The following is a 6,088-nucleotide window of genomic DNA, read 5'->3' on the forward strand; positions in this document are numbered from 1 at the left end:
GTTAGCTAAGGGAAAGTTTTCATTCTGTCTAAGCAAAGAGTTTCTCTAAAGCAATGGTTCTCAACAGGGCCTGACTTTGGTAACCTGGGAAACATTTGGCAGTGTCTGGAGACATTGCTGACAGTTACTACTGGGGGAATAATAGTGGCATCTAGTGAGTATAGGTTAGGGATGTTGTTAAACATCCTACAATGCACAGAACAGTCACCTCCCTGAAAAAGAATGATCTGGTCCAAACTTTGAAAGTGCTGAGGTTAAGAAACCCTGCATTGAAGGCATTTGGATTCTACTGGAGCCAAAACTGTCCAAATGAACAATATTTCCAAAGAATTCATAACATTTTAATATAGTGCTAGGGACCATACCTGTCAGAAGGGAGATGCAACACAAAAAGGACTCCGGGACATCAGGGCAGAGAAACATCATGGGGAGTTTGGGATGATTTGCTGAGAGATGGTCCCTGCATGTCCTGCTTAGAAAAGCACTGGTGAGCTCTGAAGACCATTTTTCTGGGGCAGAGGGGGAACAGAGACCAGAATGCAATGACCCGAATGTCATGAAGAATTGAACATGAAGATTAGTATTTTGTCAGGACTTAAAAAAAAGTATGTTTATGCTTTGGTATATGGTTTGTTCATCTAACTGATATATCTCATTTATTATAATATAAATAAAACAGCAGCTAACATGTATTGAGCACTAACATGTACGAGTCAGAAATTGTGGTGAGCCCTTCACACTGAGTCCTCACCTAAATGTTATTTATTGTTCCATTTTACAGATGAGGAACCGGAGACAGGGAGATTGCAGTGACAGGTCAAAATCACATGGATTCTAAATGCTAGTTCTAAACCAGGTTTGTTGGTATGAAAGCCCAGGTTCTTAACGACTGCCTTATACTGCCTTCCTAGAAATAAAACTTCTTTGTGTAGGACCAGAACAAGCAGGGTGAAGGCTCTATATTTTTGCTTATGCATAGGTACCTGCTACACAGACTGGGCTATTACATTCACAGGCATTAAGTGCCTCCATAAAGAGGAGAGTAAGAAGCTGTTGCAACCACAAGAAGCTTCTCCCAGACCAAAGAGAAACTTACCCAGATGCTGAGGAGAGCTAACTCTCCACCCATTCCTTAAGTCTCATAAAGCCTCTCCCATTAAATCACTGGAATTTAGGTGTCCATCTAAGAATGAGTTTTTTATAACATTCTTTTTTAAAATTTCTTTAAAGTTTTTCTAATTTTTTAAAAAATTTATTTGTTTGGTTGCACCGGGTCTTAGTTGGGGCAAGTAGGATCCTTAGTTGCGGCTCCAGGCTTCCTTAGTTGCAGCACATGGGCTTCTTAGCTGAGGCAGGCAGGCTTCTTAGCTGTGGCATGCGAACTCTCAGTTGTGGCACGCATGTGGGATCTGGTTCCCTGAACAGGGATTGAACCCAGGCACCCTGCATTGGGAGAGTTATCCCCTGCGCCACCAGGGAAGTCCCTATAACATTCTTTGAACTAGTATCAGCTACACAGATATGAACACTGGGTCATCCTCAGGGTGATACCAGGACAAATTTAAACAAAAATAAAAAGTATAGGGCTTCCCTGGTGGCGTAGTGGTTGACAGTCTGCCTGCCGATGCAGGGGACACGGGTTCGTGCCCCGGTCCAGGAAGATCCCACATGCCGCGGAGCGGCTGGGCCCGCGAGCCATGGCGGCTGAGCCTGCGCGTCCGGAGCCTGTGCTCCGCAACGGGAGAGGCCACAGCAGTGAGAGGCCCACGTACCGCGAAAAAATAAAAAAATTTAAAAAATAAAAAGTATAGCAAGAGGACCAGCAATATCTAAAAGCTGAACAAGATCAAAATTCAAAGTAATCTGAAGTTGGCCATAGCATTGGTTATAGACTGAACATGTACTAGTGTTTTTCCATTTAATCCACCCAACAGCCCTAGAGCATAGGGGGGATGACTCTCATTTTACAGATGAAGAAATGGAGATAAAGGTAGGTTAAGAGAATGGTTCTCAGCCACAGGCAGGGACAGAAAGGAGCCAGGATGCAAGACCTCTGACCCGAAATTAACTGGACTTTCCCCTATAGCTCTCCTGTCCCTCAGTTGTGTGGATATCTCTTAATTCAATCCATCAAAAGTAACTGGGCCACTGTTTCCAGTTCTATGGGATCAGATTTAGACATAAAGAAAATTAGAACTGAAAGAAAATATGACCCATGATCAGGAATATGGATCCTGGAGTTCGCTGGACATGGATTTAAACTCTGCCCCCCCCGCCGACCTTCTAGCTATGAGGAAGAGTCACCACACTGCAAGTCATGTCAACCCTCTGGGTCTTTGTCTCTTCATCTGCAGATTAAGCAAAAATAATAATATCACTCCATAAGATTGTTGCAAGTATGAAATTAGGTGATGGCGATGTATGCAAAATTGTTTGTACTATGCCTAATTAAGAGCAAGATTTCATTAAATGACAGTTATGGTATTTTTATTATTATAAGTTATTATTATACATTTTTCACCATAAACATTTTGTCTAGAGGTTGAATACTCAAATAAACCACAGGAACTAGGTATGAAACATAACTGTGAGGACTGGGGGAAACAGAAAGTGCATGCCCTGTCTAAAAGAATTAAAGTAATAATAATAACAACAATAATAATAAAGGTTTCTAGGCACACACAATATATTTGTGGGTTGTGTGGTCCACAAGCCATCAGTTTATAACTGATATTCAAATACAATCCCCGCTGTAATTATGAGAAAAGAAAGGTCCAATGGAAGGAGGAGAATTATGGTGGAATCATCCCACCACTTCATCACAACCTTCTGCTGCCCTCTCATAAATTTATGAAATCTTAGATATTTACTTATATTTCTTCTTTAAAACCAAAGCAGGGAAAATCCATATAATTAACACAGAGAAACAGGCAGAGTGGGTGGGAAGAGGAAGAATCATAAAAAACTAAGTATCGGAGTGTGGTGGAAAACGTTCTCCACCTCCTGCAGCTGCAACTGGGAGAACGCGGTACGGTAGCGGCACTGCTTTCTTGCTACGATCTGTGGCCCCTCAGCAGCCAGGGGGGCCAGCTCCTCCTGCTACTGTGGGGGCTCAAGATCAGCACTGTCGCCCTCAAGGTTCTTGTCCAAGGGGATGGGCCTGGCCGCATCAAGGTAGTCGACTGCTGCTGCTGTTGCCTCTCTGGGCTCAGGTTTGGACTGTGTATCCTCCTTCTCCTCTCCTCCAGTTACAAACTCCGAGGTCAAGCCATGTGGCTGACAGGGTCTTGGTGCTCTGGTCTGGTGTCAGGCCTGAGCCTCTGAGGTGGGAGAGCCGATTTCAAGACATTGGAACACCAGAGACCTCCGGGCCCCACGTAATATCAATCGGCGAGAGCTCTCCCAGAGATCTCTGTCTCAACGCTAAGACCCAGCTCCACTCAACGACAAGCAAGCTCCAGTGCTAGATGCCCCACGCCAAACAACTTGCAAGACAGGAACACACAACCCCACCCATTAGTAGAGAGGCTGCCTAAAATTATACTAAGTTCACAGACACCCCAAAACACACCACCAGACACGGCCCTTCCCACCAGAAAGACAAGATATCAGCCCCACCCACCAGAACACAGGCACCAGTCCCCTCCACCAGGCAGCCTAAACAACCCACTGAACCAATTTCACCCACTGGTGCAGACACCAAAAACAATGGGAAATATGAACCTGCAGCCTGCAAAAAGGAGACCCCAAACACAGTAAGTTAAGCAAAAAAGAATTCAGAGTAATAATAGTAAAGATGATCCAAAATCTTGGAAATAGAATGGAGAAAATTCAAGAAACGTTTAACAAGGACCTAGAAGAACTAAAGAGCAAAAAAACAATGATGAACAACACAATACATGAAATTAAAAATTCTCTAGAAGGAATAAATAGCAGAATAACTGAGACAGAAGAAGAGATATGTGACCTGGAAGAGAAAATAGTGGAAATCACTACTACAGAGCAGAATAAAGAAAAAAGAATGAAAAGAATTGAGGACAGTCTCAGAGACTTCTAGGACAACATTAAATGCAACAACATTCAAATTATAGAGGTCCCAGAAGAAAAAGAGAAAATAAAAAGATCTGAGAAAATATCTGAAGAGATTATAGTTGAAAACTTCCCTAACATGGGAAAGGAAATAGTCAATTAAGTCCAGGAAGTGCAGAGAGTCCCATACAGGATAAATCCAAGCAGAAACATGCCAAGACACATATTAATCAAGCTATTAAAAATTAAATACAAACAAAAAATATTAAAAGCCACAAGGGAAAAGCAACAAATAACATACAAGGGAATCCCTGTAAGGTTAACAGCTGACCTTTCAGCAGAAACGCTGCAAGCCAGAAGAGAGTGGCAGGACATATTTAAAGAGATGAAAGGGAAAAACCCACAACCAAGATTACTCTACCCAGCAAGGATCTCATTCAGATTCGATGGAGAAACCAAAAAAAAGACTGGCTGAATGGATACAAAAACAAGACCCATATATATGCTGTCTACAAAAGACCCACTTCAGACCTAGGGAAACATACAGACTGAAAGTGAGGGGATGGAAAAAGATAGTCCGTGCAAATGGAAATCAAAAGAAAGCTGGAGTAGCAATATTCATATCAGACAAAATAGACTTTAAAATAAAGACTATTACAAAAGACAAAGAACACACTACATAATGATCCAGGGATCAGTCCAAGAAGAAGAAATAACAATTGTAAATATTTATGCACCCAACACAGGAGCACTTCAATACATAAGGCAAATGCTACCAGCCATAAAAGGGGAAACTGACAGTAACACAAGAATTGTAGGGGACTTTAACACCCTACTTTCACCAATGGACAGATCATCCAAAATGAAAATCATTAAGGAAACACAAGTTTTAAGTAACGCATTGAAAAAATGGACTTAATTGATATTTAGAGGACATTCCATCCAAAAACAACAGAATACACTTTTTTCTCAATCGCTCATGGAACATTCTCCAGGATAGATCATATCTTGGGTCACAGATCAAGCCTTGGTAAATTTAAGAAAACTTAAATAATATCAAGTATCTTTTCTGACCACAATGGTGAGACTAGATACCTATTACAGGAAAAATCCAACAAACCCAAGCCCAGGACCAAGGCGAATTCTATCAAACATTTAGAGAAGAGCTAACACCTATCCTTCTCAAACTCTTCCAAAATACAGCAGAGGAAGGAACACTCCCAAATTCATTCTACAAGGCCACCAGCACTCTGATTCCAAAACCAAAGATGTCACACAAAAAAGAAAAATACAGGCCAATATCACTGATGAACATAGATGCAAAAATCCTCAACAAAATACTAGCAAACAGAATCCAACAGCATATTAAAAGGATCATACACCACGCTCAATTGGGGTTTATCCTAGGAGTGCAAGGATTCTTCAATATATGCATATCAATCAATGCAATACACCATATTAACAAATTGAAGGATAAAAACCCTATGATAATCTCAATAGATGCAGGAAAAGCTTTCAACAAAATTCAACACCGATTTATGATAAAAAACCCTCCAGAAAGTAGGCAGAGAGGGAACTTACCTCAATATAATAAAGGCCGTATATGACAAACCCACAGCCAACATCGTTCTCAATGTTGAAAAAATGAAACCATTTCCTCTAAGATCTGGAACAAGACAAGGTTGCCCACTCTCACCACTTCATTAAAAATAGTGTTGGAAGTTTTAGCCACAGAAATCAGAGAAGAAAAAGAAATAAAAGGAAGCCAAATCAGAAAAGAAGAAGTAAAACTGTCACTGTTTGCAGATGACATGATACCATACATAAAGAATCCTAAAGAGGCTACCAGAAAACTACAAGAGCTAATCAATGAATTTGGTAAAGTAACAGGATACAAAATTATTGCACAAAAATCTCTTGCATTCCTATACAGTAACAGCAAAAAATCTGAAGGAGAAAATAAGGAAACACTCCCATTTACCATTACAACAAAAAGAATAAAATACCTAGGAATAAGCCTACCTAAGGAGACAAAAGACCTGTATGCAGAAAACTATAA

This window comes from Physeter macrocephalus, chromosome 17 (genome assembly GCF_002837175.3).
Source record: "Physeter macrocephalus isolate SW-GA chromosome 17, ASM283717v5, whole genome shotgun sequence".
Classification (NCBI taxonomy): domain Eukaryota; kingdom Metazoa; phylum Chordata; class Mammalia; order Artiodactyla; family Physeteridae; genus Physeter; species Physeter macrocephalus.